Source organism: Camellia sinensis, chromosome 5 (assembly GCF_055761805.1).
Source record: "Camellia sinensis isolate YWXY chromosome 5, ASM5576180v1, whole genome shotgun sequence".
Classification (NCBI taxonomy): Eukaryota; Viridiplantae; Streptophyta; class Magnoliopsida; order Ericales; family Theaceae; genus Camellia; species Camellia sinensis.
Window position 1 is genome coordinate 147,591,275 of NC_138965.1, and position 18,510 is coordinate 147,609,784.

At 35.5% G+C, this 18,510-nt stretch overlaps 1 protein-coding gene across 2 annotated transcripts in view; it reads right to left on the reverse strand.

The window, feature by feature from the left end:
• Positions 1–283: 283 nt before the first annotated feature.
• Positions 284–18,510, reverse strand: part of LOC114314059 (pentatricopeptide repeat-containing protein At3g12770) — a 255,593-nt gene continuing 237,366 nt past the window's right edge. For both annotated transcript variants that reach the window (XM_082870004.1, XM_082870007.1), the window contains exon 5: positions 284–341. The gene's annotated coding sequence lies outside the window, so the exon portion shown is untranslated. The remainder of the gene's footprint in view (positions 342–18,510) is intronic.

Below are 18,510 nucleotides of genomic sequence, written 5' to 3' on the forward strand. Positions count from 1 at the left end.
ATTGTGTACGTTACAAATTGGTGGTCTCAGGTTTTTTTACTGCTCATAAAAACAATTCCTTAGCGGATGTGTCAACAAGGAAATAAGTTTTAAGCTTTGTGTGATCAAATCAATGTTAAAATAATTAACTTACCTGTTTTAACAAAACATAAATGAGAGGGAAAAAAAACTGCAAGTAATTGTCCCAATCATGCATGGCCATATAAGCTGCTAGTACTACCAAATGAACTGGTAAACATTACTTAATGAGCAAATTTGGGAATTGAGTTTAGAATACCTTCTTTTCTTCTTCTTTTTTTCTTTTGTGTACGCATAAGGTACAAATAGTGCTCTCTGTAGTCCTGTTGCGCGCGTGCACACACACACACACACACACACACACACACAAAATTCCTTGAATCAAAGTTTCAAGGGAAATAAGTGTTGAAACATATGGGATCAAATCAACGTGAAAGTCCCACACCTGTGGCTACTTATTGGAAAAATAAAAACAAGGCCATGTGCTTAAGTTATTCACAAGGAGTTACTTACATCCCGTGGCAAAAAAATTGTGCTATCCCAATGGCTTTGCTTGGATGTCCAACCTGTGCTCTTCGCAAGTAGCTCTTTTTCCTGACCAAAGAACAACCAAACTAAAAATAATAATAAAATAAACTAAATAAATAAAATTGCAGTTTAAACATTGACAACAATATAAAAAAACTAGATAAATCCAATTTTCATAATTTGCTAAGAGGAACAGCAGCCTATTAAAACAAATTTCAAATTATCACAAATTAATTCTATATTTGAGTGAAGCAACTAAAATCCAAGAAAGTGAAAAGAATAGAACTTATGTTACCTCTGCATTTTTAGTCTTGGTCCTTTGCCGTAATCCATTGAGCATAACGAGATTGAAAAATGATCTCTTGTGAGATGACCAATAAGTGATAACCACGAGGTCCGAATACAGCTCAATACTAGTACTACACACATTTTTTCGAGAAGGCCTGTCAAACCCCAACTCCAGGCATGACCGGCTGTGGCTCACAGGGACCTAGCCCAAGGAACACATAAGCCTGCCTAAACATGAATCCAAAATCACAAAGAATAAATGTGACGATAGCCCAGAAATAAATAAATCAAAACCCAAACCAGTGACAAGTCACAAGAATAAATAGTAAAACCCGCCATAACCAACTTCCAAAAAAATATACTAAATGGAACACAAACCGTCCATAAAATTAAATAATTCTAAATAAAATTCAACCACAATGTATGCACAAAACCAACATAACAAGCTAAAACAAAATAATTAATGTCCTAGAAGTCCATGCAATTGAGTTCCCGCTACGCCATGAGTCCACTCTAAGTCCTTCTAACACTTAACACTTGGAAGGGATAAACAACTATGTCAGCTGATAGCTCAGTACGTAGCAATATGGATAGTAAATGTCATACCCCAAACCCGGGTATGACCGGCTGTGGCTCACAGGGCCTTTGCCCAAGGCACACATAAACCTAAACACAAATCCATAATCACATTGAACAACTAAATAATAGTCCAACAATAAATAACCAAAACTCAATCCAGTGACATGCTACAAGTATAAACGGCATAACCAACTGTAATCAATACCATCCAAACTTATGGGATATAAACAGTCCACATATCAAAATAATCCTAAATGAACCTTAATAAAAATAAAAATAAATATGCACAACTTGACATAACAATCTAAGACAAAAATAAATGTATGTCCTAGAGGTCCATGCAATTGAGTCCCCGTTACACCATGAGTCCACTCTAAGTCCTTCTAACACCGAGAAGTGATAAACAACTAAATCAGCTGATAGCTCAGTAAGTAGCAACATGGATGGTAAATACAGTTTTAAAAACAGGGTTCAATTCCAAATTAAAATATATATCATAGAAACTAGATTGACATACAGTTTTGATAAAGATAATCTATTTCAAAAAGAAGGTTCCACAGTTCAACAGTTAAAATACTTATGTCTCTCAAGAACACGATAAATGACATTTTCCACTTAAAATAGATTATAACGTGAACACCAATTTTTTGGGTACCAAGAAATAACAAGTAACATGCCACACAATTCTCAAGACTATAAGCTCGTTGGATCCAATACCGAACTAAGAGTCATCCTCAGGGTGGCAACACGGGCCTTTTCTCTAAGACAATCCGATTGAAGGTCACCTAGCCTAACCTAGGTCTTTTCCTTACAATCATTGAGCACTAGAGTCATCACGGCCCAACTCGGATCTGTTCCCTAGTGGCCAAAGTCACCACACACAGTGGAATAATTTTCCTGGACTAAAATATACAGATGGCCCCAATAATCAATACACATCAGTTTCGCAAAACATGGTAGTTCACCATTATAAACATGAGACCAAAACAAATAGTTTACAGTATGCCAAGTTCACACATGTTTCAGAAATAATTTGATTCGATTGATAATATAATAAGTTATTAAAATAGTGTAGTCCTGAAACAACAATTAAATTTTTCAACAGTTCAAGGTAGGGGAACATTTACAAAAATATGTAGCATGAAACCACTCACTTGAAAATGAAATAATATAATCCTCGAATAGAGTATGAAAGTCCAACTAGTGCCCTGCACCAAGTATGAAGACTACACGTGACTACTAATTTAAAAATACTAAAGATAATAATAAACTAAGTAACTCCAAACTAAAGCGCACTAACACGGCTCAACCTAACTCACTGTTACTCTTAAATATTACCTAAGCTCATGTTCTTCAAGGTCTAAAATTACCCAAGACATGGGTTTAGATCGAAACTTAATTAAAAGTAACTTTAAGATAAAATAGAGTTTCTAACAAGTTTTACCAATCTATTCGCTAACTTTGAAAATTAAAAACCCACTCCACGCTGTTCAAAAAATTCCAAAACTCTCCAGATATCAACTAATATATCCTAAATTTCAAACACAATTAGTTTTACTTGGTTTTCTTATCAAAATAATTATTAACAATTAATTATACCAAAACAGGTTGTTTTCTGCAGCACTCTAAAGAAATTAATGGTTCTCTTAGTGTACATGAGCAATCAATGCGAGGCCAAAACTTTAAGAAACTAGACTCGTAACCGGTTCTAATGACACTGATTTGATAATTTTTGAATTTATACCCAAAGAGAACAACACTTCCGAAGTTACTGTTTTAAACCAGTTTTCTAGAAAGATTTGAATGCACCAGTTGATATAGATTTTGACTCCCAAAAATTATGAGAAAATTCTGATATGAAATTCAATATGTAATTAATCTACTGTAAAAATTTCAATTCAAAATTCATCCGTTTGATATGATTCCTCGATTTTTAAAGTTTGTGATTCTGTGCAGAATTTTTGAACTAAGAATTACACCCATCCTTTATACATGAATTTAACTCCTCAAATTTCTTAACAGTATATTTATATATATAGACAAAATGCATACACCTAAAACCTCTCCATCAATGAATTAAATAACAATAGAATAAGGATAAAGAACAAAGAAAGAAGAGAAGAAAACCTAAGAGGCTATATGGCACAACACACACAAAGCTCTCCTTCTTGGCTACAACAATAATCTTAATGATTGAATCACCCCTCACCTTTCTTCATAAACCCACGACAGGCTGCTAGGGCTGCTAGTGTTGTGAACAAATAAGAGAGTAGGGTTTGTGTTTATTTTATTTTATACTAGTGGTGGCCACACATAAGGTCAAATACATAGATAAATATACAATATATATATATATATATATATATATATATAAGTTATATGTAACACAAATGGTGAGAGCTTTATTTATTAATTTTGTGGTCTAGAGTTTAAGTCACACCCTCTTCTCTAATTTTTTTTAATAATAAATCTTGTCTCCAAATTAAAAACATTCACCATCAAAGTATTTGAGATTGTAAAATTATTATTATTTAATTATTTATTTGATTCGTATATTCGGGTTCTCATAGTAAATACAGTTTTGAAAATATGGTTCAATTCCAAAATAAGATATATATCATAGAAACTAGATTGACATACAGTTTTGATAAAGATAATCTGTTTCAAAAAGAAGATTCCATTGTTCAACAGTTAAAATACTCATGTTTCTCAAGAACATGATAAATGACATTTTCCACTTAAAACAGATTACAACATGAACACAAATAATTTTATGGGTACCAAGAATAACAATAACATGCCACAAAGTTCTCCAGGCAATAAGCCCGTTGGATCCAATATCGAACCAAGAGTCATCCTCGAGGTGGCAACCCAGGCCTTTTTTCTAAGACGATCCGATTGAAGATCACCTAGCCTAGCCTAGCCTAGGTCTTTTCCTTACAATCACTGAGCACTAGAGTCATCACGGCCCAACCCGAATCTGTTCCCCAGTTGCCAGAGTCACCACACACAGTGGAATAATTTCCCTGAACTAAAATATACAGATGGTCCCGATAATCAATACAATTCAATTTCGCAAAATATTGTAGTTCACCATTATAAACATGAGACCATGACAAATAGCTTACAATATGCTAAATTTACACATGTTTTAGAAATAATTTAATTCTATTGATGATATAATAATTTATCAAAACAGTTTAGTCCTGAAACAACAATTTAATTGTCACGACCCAAACCCGCCCCTATGGGTTTAGCACCGTAACCGGCTAGTAATCCGAGATTACCGAAGGCCTGCTTAACAGTAATACAATAAAACAAAGTACAGGGGCCTGGTGGAAGCCAATACAGTAAATAAACAATGTCCAATGAGCTGTGACAGTCTGTATGCCAAAAAGACTTTTCATGCATACATATATATATACACACAGTGCAGAACAACATGTACAACATTTATAATCATTCAAATCAGGGACCTAATCCCTATTAAACAGTACAGTAACATTCTATACAGTTAACAAAACAGTTACAGAGACAGACGGGGGGAATTAAAACACCCCTAAGCCATAGCTTGACAGGCTCGGAACCTCGCAGTGAGGCACAATGGTTGGCTTGACAAAACTGGAGCTTACCCCGACGCTTCTAGCCGCGGTCTGGTGCCTGTACACCTACATATATATATGAGCAGTGAGCTAAAGCCCAGTGAATAACATAATGCGTAAAGAGGTTTATAATGAATGTCCTTACAGTAATGAAAACAGTTCATTAAATTAGTATTTCAGTCGTTCAGTCAGTACAGTCATATGTGGTACATCCATTAGCATAACAGTACAGTAAACAGTAGGTCTTGAAAGGCCGAACAGTCAATGATGGCCATCAATCAGTAAACAGTAGTGGTTCCAACAAGGGAACCGACAGAGATCTCTGTAACAGTAACAGTCAGTAATAGTAGTTGCTAAGGATGCCACAATACAGTTCAGAATAGAGGACATACATTCATTCTATTAACAGTATCGATTCAGAAACAGTACAGTTCAATTGTTCAGAAGATAATCATTTTTGAACATATCTTTACACAGTTGTTACTCACAGAGTTCTGGGCCACAGTTAAGCTAGAGTGCGTCCCCAGTCGCCAACCCTACACAGTTTACAGATTGAACACACACACTAAGCTATACAGTTGGGAAAGATAATAATTTAATCCCTAATTTGCCTCGGTGTGGTTCTATATCTATATCCTCATTAAGATACCTTAAACTAGGCCTAAGGATGCCTAGGATGAAATGAGGATGCAAAGGTGCACTTTAAAATCATTTTCAGAAAACAGGGTTCCCGCTCGAGTGTAGATTAATCCGCTCGAGCGGACATGCAGACAAAGGCTTCCGCTCGAGCATATACTCATCCGCTTGAGCGTACTTCAAAACAGTCAAAAGTGCTGGATAGGTGAAAATCACGCTCGATTGGGCGCTCGACACCCGCTCGAGCGTAAGACACAAGATCCCGCTCGAGCGTCAATTCTTCCGCTCAAGCGGACATCAAAATAGTGTAAAGTGCTGGGAGCGCGAATTTCACGCTCGAGCGCCAATCACCCCGCTCGAGCATGAGTTCAAAATCTGGAATTTCTAGATTTGAACCTCAAGCTCAAAACCAAGTTTTAATGCATCAAAACCAATCCCCTTGGGCTAATTTTCCAGATAACTCCTCAAAACTTATAGTTTAACATGATTCAAAGCTCAATTGTAAAAATCAAAGCCCAAATGTAGTTCAAATAAATCCAATTTCAAACCAATTTTCATGAACAAGATGAACATGCAACATGCATGAAGTTAAACAGCTTATACGCCTTAAATACATGCTCTATTGAGCTAATATCTTCAAAGACAAGATGAATTCATGGACTTAATATAAATATGAACATGCATGTGACAATTTTCCATGGAATCAACTCAAAATTCAATAATATAGGCATGCATACATGAATTCAGCTATAATTCGACATGTTAGAACTAAATCATGACTTGGCTCCTCAATTAGACATGAACCATGCAAGAATCAACTTAAGGACACAATCAAGAGGTTGAATTCCTTACCTAGATCTTCAATTACAAGTGTAGAAGTTCAATTAGGAAAATCTCCTACAATCTCTTCAAGTTTATCAAGCCAATTCTCTAGAACAATTCAATTCTCTTCCTCACTCTCTCTTGGTCGGCTAGAACTCTCAAAATGGCTGAAGAAAATGTTTGTCTAAGTGTGTACAAGGCTCAATATGTTGAGGTAGTGGGCCACCAAGGATGGCAAGTTGGTAAATACATGTACCTTGTAATACAATGTTATTTAATCTAATTTAACCATACCAAATCAAATTTCAGATAAATACACCATAAAATCATATAAACCCCAATTAGCGTAAAACACTAATCACTTTCCGGTTCGGCTGCCGATAAGGCCTTCAATTTGCAGTTTAAACATAAAAACATGAACAGATAATCAAATAAGCAACAGATAGAAATGCAATATAACAGGTATACTTAATCAATTCAGTTTCAGATTCCAGTCAGTCAGTCCAGTATTTCAATCAGTTCGATTACCAATCATAATCAGTCTCAGTTTAGCAGTAATCGGTAGTTTATCGGTAAACAGTGGTGAGGGTTGTTACATTAATTTTCCAAAAGTTTAGGGTAGGGGGAACATTTATAAAAATATGTAGCATGCAACTACTCACCTAAACACGGCATAATATAATCCTCGAATAAAGTATGAAAGTCCAACTAGTGCCTTGAACAAAATATTAAAACTACACATTACTACTAATTCAAACATACTACAAGGAATAATAAACTAAGTAACCCCAAACTAAAGCTCACTAACATAGCTCAACCCCACTCACCTTTACTCTTAGATAATACTTAAGTTCATGTTCTTCAAGGTCTCAAATTACTCATGACATGGGTTCAGATCGAAACTTAATTAAAAGTGACTTTTAAACAAAACAGAATTTTAAACAAGTTTTCCCAATCTATTCGCTAACTTTGAAAATTAAAAACTCACTCCACGCTGTTCGAAAAATTCCAAAACCGTCCAGATATCAACTAATATATTCTAAGTTTCAAAGCCAATTGGTTTTACTTGATTTTCTTGTCAAAATAATTATTTACAATTAATTATGCCAAAACAGATTGTTTTCTGCAGCACTTTAAAAAATTAATGTTTCTCTTAGTATACACGAGTAATCAACGCAAGGCCAAAAATTTAAGAAACTAGACTCATAACCGGTTCTAATGACATAGATTTGATAATTTTTGGATTTATACCCAAAGAGAACGACACTTTCGAAGTCACTGTTTTGCACCAGTTTTCTGGACGCACCAGTTAATATAGACTTTGACTCCAAAATTATGAGAAAATTCTGATATGCAATTTAGGTCTCATTTGGAAACATGATTTTTTAGTAATTTTTTGGCTTTTTGGGTAAAATATGATGTAAAAAAACTAGTATGTTTGGGATAAGTTTTTTATTTTTTACAAAAAGATGTGCAAAAAGTAGAGAGAAAAAGGAATCTATAACTTTTTGGTATAAATTGTTGGTTTTTTAATTTTTTTAGTGACTTTTTGGCTTTTTGGCTAAAAGACCACTTGCCAAATGAGGCCTCAATATGTAATTAATCAACTGTAAAAACTTCAGTTCAAAACTCATCTATTTGATATGATTATTTGATTTTTAAAATTTGTGGTTCTGTACAGAATTTTTAAACTAAGAATTACACTCATTCTTTACACACGATTTATTTCCTCAGGTTTCTTAACAGTGTATATATATATACAACATACACAAACCTACAAGCTCTCCATCAATAAACTAAATAATAATAGAATAAGGATAAAGAAGAAAGAAACAAAAAAACCTATAAGAACTATTCTTTGATTACCACACACATCACAACACACCTATCACGACCCAAACCTGTCCCTATAGGTTTAGCATCATAACCGGCCAGTAATCCATGATTACCAAAGGCCTGATTACCAAATATGACAATAATACATGATACGGGGCTGGCGGAAGCCAATCGATAATTAGATAATGCCCAATGAGCTGTGAGGACCTGTATGAAAATAAACTTCCATGTACATAGCCATATTCATAACCACTTATACTAACCATACATATACAAGACAATATGCAAGTTAGGGACATAATCCCATCATCAGAATTGTATAAACAAAAGTCTTAAACATTCTTTACATATAGCACAAACAAAAAGGTGGGTTTGAATCACCCCAAAAAAGCCTCGACTCGTGCACGTTTGGAACCTCATTATGAGGCACAATGGCTGACTTGACAAAACATGAGTTCGGGTTGACGCCTCTAGTTTTGATCCGGTGCTTGGCCATCTACATATATATAATAAACTGTGAGCTAAAGCCCAGTGAATAACAAATGTGTAAAGAGGTTAAGAATGATGTCCTTCTGTCTTTGAAACATTTGATTTCAATAGAACTTTTCAATCAATATCATTTATCGATCAATCGTTCAATTCAATCAATTCAATAATTATATAAGTCATACGTGGTACATCCAATAGCAACAATACACTAGGTCTTAAAAGACCGAACAATCAAATGATGGCCAACATACAATAACAATAGTTCCAAGATTGGAACTGACAGAGATCTCTATAACAATAGCGATATCAATAATAATAACAATAACAATATGCTATGAATGCCACGAACACAATTCAAACGAGGATCATCATTCAAACGATAAAAAGTAACTGGTCAGAAACAAGATAATTTATCATTCAGAAAATAAATACAATTTAAATATATCTTTACAACATTATTACTCACAGTGGGCTTCTCGATACACGTACTATTGGTTCGGCGTTCGACCTAGACAAATAAAGTCGAGCACAACAATAAAATTACATTCAATCCTTAGTCAATACCATTGATTCGATTGTTCACTTATTCAATTTCTATTCGTTTATATTCGTTCGGTTCTAATCTTTTATTTATTCATTCTAATGCACTCATGAGATGCAAATGATTATGAAAACACTTGAAAACCATGCAAACGGAGGCCCGGAAGGTGAAAAAAGAGGTGCAAAAACAAACCGGGTTTGTCCAAACAGGGCCGCACGTGTGGGGGTCCTAGCTGCACATGTGGTGACCACCACCGCACCTGCTCCCGCAGGTGCAATTTAAGCAGAATGCACCTTCACACTGCCCTGTTTTCCGCACGTGCGGGGTCCCAAGCCACGTGCCGCAGTGCCACACAACCCATCCAAAAACTGCTCTGTTTGAGCAGTGTGATTCTTTGTAAAAGATTAAGCTCATTTTCATACAATTTAACCCAAAATCCATGAGAATAACTTGGACTTACAAAGTCTAATATCAAACACAATTTATGACTTTAATTCAACTCAAGTTTTCCCATGAAAACCAAGTAAAATTTTGAATTGAAATATATAGACATAGATATGTATATTTGAGCTTTAAGACTTTACATCTCGTGGAATTTCCTTGCAAACTACAAAACCCATGCAAAAGAAATGAGTGTGAACACAATGAAATCATGCATGCCCAAAACTAGAATTAATTCTTCCAATTGGTTGCTCAAAACTCCAAAACTAGGACAAACTATGGACTATGTGTTTCAATCTTCTAAGTTCAAACTTCATAATGAAAGTTCTTTAAAATTTAGGAAGTTCATGAAGTCCATGCAAGAAAATGTATATATATAAATAAAATATCATGAATTCATGCCATGCATGTTATAGCTAAGCCCAATTCCCTTCAATTCTTCCCTAACTTAACTTGCGTGTTCTAGTTTGTCCATTTCTACAATAAAACTCTCAATTAACCATGAATCCATCTTAATTGACCTTAGGAAATGATGAGTGTTGGAGTCTCAAGTTCAAGAATTTGAAAAGAGAAGCATACCTTACTTCAATGATTTAAGAGGATTCAAGCTAACTTTATACCTTCCTGCTAACTCAACTTTCTACCTTCCTCCTAACTCTTTCTTTCTTCTTCTTCTTGTTGAATTGTTGAAGTTTTACTCTCTCACAATCTTCCCCTCTCTCTCTACGTGGCTAATTCTATTCAACATAAGGCCATTATACTCTATATCCCAATTATATGAATGCATAGTTGAGTAGGACACTTGTATAGACTTATCATATTCTATTCTTTTATTTTTCTTTCAATATTTCAATTACTTCAATTAATTAAAATCAACATTACTTAAATTAATTAATCTCATTTAAATTAAACTAATCTCCGACATTATAACTTAAATCAAACTAAATTTAATTTTCCTAATATGAATTAAGCTCTAATTTCATATTCTATTATTAAAGTTTAATTTGATAAAATTAGCGATTCATACGGGTTAAATCCATGACGCTACATATCTGTTCACAATAACACTACAATATTAATCAATACACTACGCCAAAATTGGGCTTTAGCGGCGGTATTAACGGCGGTTTTGTTACCGCCGTTTATGCGCGTGTCGGAAAAAGTACAACCGTCGTAAAAAGGTAAATTATCGTCATTAAAAGTCGACCAAAAACGGCGGTAACATAGGACCAAAAACGGCGGTTTTTTACCGCCGTAAATAGGTTCAAATTTTTCAAAAAATAATTCTTTCTTCTTGCACTCCCCAAGTCTTGAACTCTCAACCTCTCATCCACCCACACTAACCACTCTACCATAGCCACTCTTCATGAAATATGTTCCCTAAATAAATATTTAAACATTACTTCTACTTTATTGTAGATGGTTTCGCCGGAGCTCGCCGGAGTTTCGCCAGCAAAGACCGCCGTCATTAACGGCGGTAATGATTGGGCATTAGCGGCGGTTTTGTTACCGCCGTTAAAAGTGGGAATTAACGGCGGTTTTTTTAACGGCGGTAACAAAACCGCTGTTAATGATACCTTTAACGACGATTTTCGTTACCGCCGTTAAAAAAACCGCCGTTAATGCCCTTTTTTGGCGTAGTGATACAAGCATATACCATATGTCACACAATTCACATAACACATAATTAGCAATAAGAATATAATCAATTTAATTAATTTGCTTAATTAAGGAGGTAGTTGTCACAACACCCAATCTTTCCTTTGTTGCAACCTTTTTTTTTCCCCCAATCTCTCTCTCCCGTGGCTGCTACAGCTGCTGCTGCTAGGAACACTAGCGTTGTTTTTTATATATCGAAACAAAAGTTTTTAAATTATTATCTCTTTCTATTATTTTATTTTCTATCTCCATTAATTTAAATAAAATATAACTATTATTATATCAAAATATACTTACTAACTTGCCCCATATATTTTTTAAAATAATAAATCTTGCATCTAAATTAAAGACTTTCACTATAAATTTATTTATGTTTAAAATTAATTAAAAAATCGTTCAGTAACATTTAATTTGCACCTTAAAATTCACAAATAAAATATTTGAGGTTTGTAAAATAATTATTATTTAATTATTTATTTTATTTTTATATTCAGGTTCTCACATTCTCCCCCCTTAAAAGACCAGTTTTTCAAAAATCAATTCTTTTGAATTCATCTAAGTTATTTTTAAGACTTCCTAAAATAAAATTTAAAAAATTATAAACACCTTTTATAAGTGGTGCCAAACATGGCCAAAATTATAAACAACCTTTTTACTGGAATAAAAAAATAAATAAAAAAAAAGCTTTTTATTTATCAAAAGATATCTAACAAAATCTTCATTTTTATCAAATTCCATGCAAGTTGATGATGATGTCACTTTGAAATTCAAGAACTTATACAAAAATTAAATGTGTTTGGTTTGAATTTTCTGAATTAAGTTTTTTGAAAACTGAATATTTTGATTTTCGTATTTTTTTTTTATTTTTAGTGAATATTTTTAAAATTTTAAATATTTTTTTTTACTTTTTTAGATGCACCTTAATTATATGTATTTAAAAAGTAAAAAATTTGTGAAAAAATATTTTAAAAAATTAATAAATATATAAAAATACAAAAAATGCACTGAATTCTTATATTTTTTTTTTTGTTTTTAGTGAATTTTTATTACAAATTTTTTACTTTTTAGGTGTATTTATGTTAGATGTGTCTAAAAAGTAAAAAAAAAAATGCTTAAAATATTAAAAAAAATCAATAAAAACAAAAAAATACGAAAAATAAGAAAGTAAAATTTTCTAAAAAGTATTTTTGGAAAAATGGAACCAAGCAAATTGATACATAATTTTTTTTTTTGATAAATAAAAATAATATGGCAATATCTTCTATTTTTTTAATAAATAAACAACATCTTCTTAGGAGTTTTGTTGTTTTGTTTTAAAATAAAAATTTCACAATAAGCCACATCCTTCTATAAAAAAAAAAATTATATAAATTTTCTGTTTGTATATCATCACTGGTTGGAGATTGAGCTTTTTCACTCAAAGCCTCTGCCAATCTATGTCCCACTATTGATTCTTGTTTGAGCTGCTAAAACAGAATGAAATATTCAGAATAGTTTTCTCTTTGTACTCGGAAGTGGGGATGCTGCTGGGCGGACTGCGCAACAGTGGCTACTGTGTGGCAAAATGGGCCCATTTGATTATCCGCACTGTTCACATTTTAAAATATATCAAGTAGAACAAGCCAGCAAAAAATCAAGTTAATCGCATATTGTTTACCTATTAATCCACTCTATTCATTTTAATATTTTAAATCACAATTATTATTTATTTTTGTAGATACAAATGTGAGTGGATAAATTGGTAAACGATATCCGATTAATTTGATTTTTTGCAGGCATGTTCTACTTGATATATTCTAAAATATGAACGGTTCGGATTATCAAAATGGACTCCAAAATGAGCCCATTGTGCAGCACAATAGCCACTACTGCACAGCCCGCGCAGCAGCATTTCCACATCCCTTTTTTTTAAACTTAGTGATTCTCTTTCTTTATTCTCATATGGTGTTGACTTGTAGTGAATTCTATCACCAAATTAAGCACCAGCTGTTACCACTAGACAGGTCTGATCATTGTCTGTTATGCAAAACTTGAGAGTAATTATTCGGTGATCCAAGAACATCATATCAATGTAATTTCAAAATATTCACGATCAGTCATTTTAAAATTTTTAAAGAAGAAACTTAAATGCCCACTTTTGTTACAAAGGTGAGAAGAGGCTTAAGAATATTTAACTCGAATTCAACTGAAGGTAAATAGTTGAGGCATTGGATCTCACTTTTTCTGATATGGCTTGGCGAACTTGTGGCTAAAATTGGCGTGGTGGTTCGAATAATTGTTTTGAATACATATGGACAACTAATGGAAGTCACATCCATGGGTGAGCAGAATTTGATTCTTTTTAGCATTTACTTCAATGGTAGACCCCAACAGAATCTCATTGTGCATTCTCCAAAAAAAACCATATCCTCTAGCATTATAACCAACTTGTTGAAGCAAAAGAGAACATAGATTTTGATCCTGCGAGCCGCCCGACCATTTTCGAAGCTGAAGAGAGGAAAAGGCCAACCATTTCCTACTTTTGGAGCCAGTGAAGGATTATGGATACACCGACGACAAATGGCGTAGGCCTTCCAGTCTGATTCACGATCGCCCACAGGAATTCATTTCGAACGTTCAAGTTGAACCCAACTGAGGAGCAACGAGGCCGGGCTTCTTGGGCACCACAAATTGGCACAACCAGCCTTATTCAGGCAACGGTACTGGCTATGGTGAGTATGATAATTATCATAGAGATATGTTTGGCCGGAAATGTGAGTAAGCACCCTAGTCATGGACCAACAAATGATATTGGTCAAGCAGTGGAGATCCTCAAAGAAGAGGCCAAGACTTCTCCGGTTAGTGTTGCTCCTGCACTAGTCTCGACAGTTCCGAATAGGGATACTTACACGACTAACCCTGAGAGTAGGTATTTCAGTCTGACAACTATGCCGGGCAATTTCAGTCTGTCAACTAGGCTCGGCAATTTCAGTCTGTCAACTAGGCTTGGCAATTTCAATCTGTCATCTAGGCCATGCTAGACAGGAGAGACTTACACGGGAACCATTGGCAGTAGAGAGAGGCTGCAAGAAAATAACGAGATTGGTGTCCACAGCTTTATTACAATTAGCATTTTATTTAAGTTGAACCATGTTATGGCATAAATTGGTGATGCTGTTGGGTTGTTATGTCCTGGTATTTTAGTAAAATAAGCTATGCTACAATTAGCACAGTTGTCTTACAAAGGATGTTTGCAAAATCCTAGTGTGTAACCAATAAATGAAAAGGCAAATACAATAAACTAATGTAGTATTTTTTGCCCACTTGGTTTGATTCTCTTCATCATACCTCCATCCATGTTGCTTTACTTTCAATGCTGGAGCTGGAAAAAAGTGTTCGCAATGGTTTGCAGTTGAGCTTGTGTTATGGTTTTATGACCAACAGTAGTAAGGTTGCTCTATTGTAACTTGGACATCATGGGTTTGAAATACAGAAACAACCTTCTCTGTATGCTGGGAGCGGGGTTAACATTACGTAACTTGGACATCATGGGTTTGAAATATAGAAACAGCCTTCTCTAGGGGGGTAAGGTTGCATACATCTGACCCTTTCTCAGACTTGTAGCGGTGGAGCCTCGTCCATTGGGCTGCCCTTGACTTGCTTGAATTTAAAAGAAAATATAAAGAAAGAAAGAAAGGAAGAAAAAAAAAAGAGAAGGCTATGGATAGAGCTACCATAATCACTTTGGTGAATTGTAGAATTTCTATGAGATATATCAATGGTCTTTCAAATTTTTTATAGCTACTGAACCATGTTCTTTGATAGATCCATCCATGTTCTTTCAAATTTTTTATCCTCTCTCTCTCTCTCTCTCTCTCTCTCTCCATGAGTCACCCATCTTTGGAAATCCTGAAGGAATGGTAGCGGGAGCGGGACGGGTGAGCGAGGACCCTATAGAAGAGTTTAAGGTTGGGAGCAAGGGTGGGGGCGGGAGCAAGGCTCCCATAGGAATTTCTTGCTTCTAAGCCTAGAACCTTGCATTGGCAGAAGTAACACTGTAAATTGTAATGGCCTTCTTTTAGAGATATAAGGTGAGTCTATTCATAAATTCACATCAATTGAGCAATACGCCAAACAAACCATGATTAGAAAAAGAAATTATACGTATAAAGATCCGCTTTCCTAACCCCATGAATATATTTGATTTGTTAGGTTCTTTTTTGAACTGAACAAAACTTTTACGCAAGATTTTATAAGACAATCTGAATATATAGGACACAAGATTGTGAAAAAAAAAAAAGATGATAGTTTGACAAAAATCTAACCGTAATTGTGAATCAATATTTCTGCAAATACATACTAAGATCTCAGAGCTTGTTTACTATATTAACACTGCACAAATTAATATATCACTTATATGATGGATCTAAAATCAGTTGGCCATATCTCTAAAACAGAGACGAAATGAATAACTTCAAAGTTAGTAGTTGACTTGCTTCATATTGTGGACGCACCCTCGGGCTTTATGCCACCACAGTTCGGACTCCCTTTTTGTGTCACGGTTCTTAGTCTGAACCAAAGAGTCCAAATCCGGCAAATCGTTTTGAGAAAACAGATTTTTAGAAAAGAAGTGCCAAACATGGACTGCTTTGCTAGATACAGAGTCGCCACCTAAATGTTTTTTAATAGGGAAATTTAGGAAACCCTGACTCGTTTGCCTAAGGCCACGTGTCCGTCATTACCAAAGTTGCCTCGGCTCGGGAACTTGGGTACGATTGGGGAAGGTCAGCTATGAGCACCCCTTCTTGCCCGATCTGAAGATCGGCCTCTACTAACCATGATATCCAATTTTGAAAATGTTATGTGTTCTTATTCCGGTTAATTAGCTAGAATTACTATGTGATGCGCACAGCAAAACAAGTATAGACTAGATCGCCTAATTTGGAACAAAGCATCGCATATCCGTTTGTTTGGAAAATGTTTTGAAATTTGCTACTCGCGAGTAGGCTAAAACACGAATTTTGATGAGTTGTTCCAACTCAAGCAATCCAACCTTCACCCACAGGCATTCAGGCAGTTCATATCACATAAGCATCTAGCCACATGGTAAGCATGCTGTCATGTTAACATTCACACTCGTGCGAGATGCTAAAGCACAAAATACTTACAGTGTACTCCAAGCCAAAACAAAGAACTCGTTAGCAATCAATGTATGATCCAAGTCCATGTTAAGTGCCTAATGCAACGCATACAGAATGCAATTAGGATAGGCTCGGCTAATCCTAGGATGGCATGTGAAATGCAACCATTTGATGCACATATTCAAGTTAGATTTGAAATACTATGCAGTTAGTATGATGCGCCGAGCCCGATGCATGCAATACTGATGAATGGTGCACGCATGCATAGCATAAGGATGCTAAATTAAATATGCCCTAACACTAATCATCAAAGCAGGTAAGTAAAAGGGAGAAAGAAGTGGGGGTTGGAAGACATGCACACACGCACCCACACTTATTACAAATTTGCCCTCGCTCGGAGGGACCGAAAGAATAATACAGATTTAACTAACCTACAAGTTAATTAAATATTACAGACCAATTAAACTAGTTAAGCAAATTAACTAATCTAATAAAACGGTAAACAGCCTCGGGAAGAGGGCCCAATGCAATGCGTGCTTGGCTTCGCTCGGAAGTCCACTGCCATGCACAAGTTGCCTCTGTCCACACTGTTTTCCTTCTCTAATCATTGCAAAATTCCCAAGGTGCACTCCATGAACCCTGTGGGATACCACCGGCCAAGGGAAATGGTCACCGGCCAAAAGAAATGATCACCGGCCACTGGTTAAGCTATCAGCCACCAATTGTTGGTCGGTCGGCACTAAAGATGGCCGGCTGGCCAAATCTTCCTGCAGAATCCTGTTTTGATAGCAGCAGAAGGCAAAACAAGGCATGGCAATGCATTTCAAGCAAATGTGTGCACCAACACATCCCTTATCATGTTTATGACTAAAAGGGACATGCTTCTCGGTTCTCGGACCACCAATCGCGCATTTCGATGCATGATGGCCCAAGAAACCAAGTTATGCACTTTGATTTCAAATGAAATGCACCTAAACAAGCAAGGAGCTCAACCTCTATCATACTCAATTCAAGAGGCTAAGCATGCATGTCAATGCAACGCAACCTAGACGTATGAGCTAGTATGCAACATGAGCAATGCGAACAAGCATACAAGGCATGTGACGATCATGCTAACCAATAAGTATGCCAAATACAATGAGGATGTTCAAGCATGCAAGCAAGCATGTGACTTCATTCAATCATGCCACAACACATGGAGCAAACATGTTAGACAACCTAAACGTGTGACAGCACACAAGTATGCAACAACACACAAGGTGAGCATGCAACAACATGCGAACTATGGACTTAAACTAATTTGCGCAGCTCTACACTAAGCCCAAAACAGTGGCCAATATGCTCAAGAATGAAGGCAAAATGACATGCAAACATGCATGCACACAAGGACCAACACTTAGGCATATAGAAACAACTCTCAAGCACACTTAAGAGGATGCAAACATGGACAAGTGGCATGCATTATAAGCTCTGAAAGTCATGTTAGAGAAGGTGCCAAATCAATCTACAATGCAAGCTAGGCATGCCACCAAGCCCAAGGACTTAAACCATGGCCATATGACATATGAAGCAAATGACCAAAATAAACTAAAATAGTCCTAAATCATGCAAAAGTAAGCCTCAAAAACCACTTAGATGGCATCTAAATGATCTAATCCTAGGGGCATACACAATGGCACAAACATGGAGCAAGAAACACCAACTTTTTAAAGCATGAAAGGGGCATCAAATGCAAGCATACGAGCATATCATGAGGACTGAAATGACATGACAAGTGGTTCCAAACCACTAAAATGATGCAAGAATGGCATACTAGAGGGGTCAATACCTAAGGCCTACAAGAGGGATTACATGGTAGCTATACAAAGCAAAGCATGGACAACCCACATAACCAAAAACAGACCTTTAGCATGCTAAAACAAGCATAAAAGCTTCACAAAACTAAGCCAAA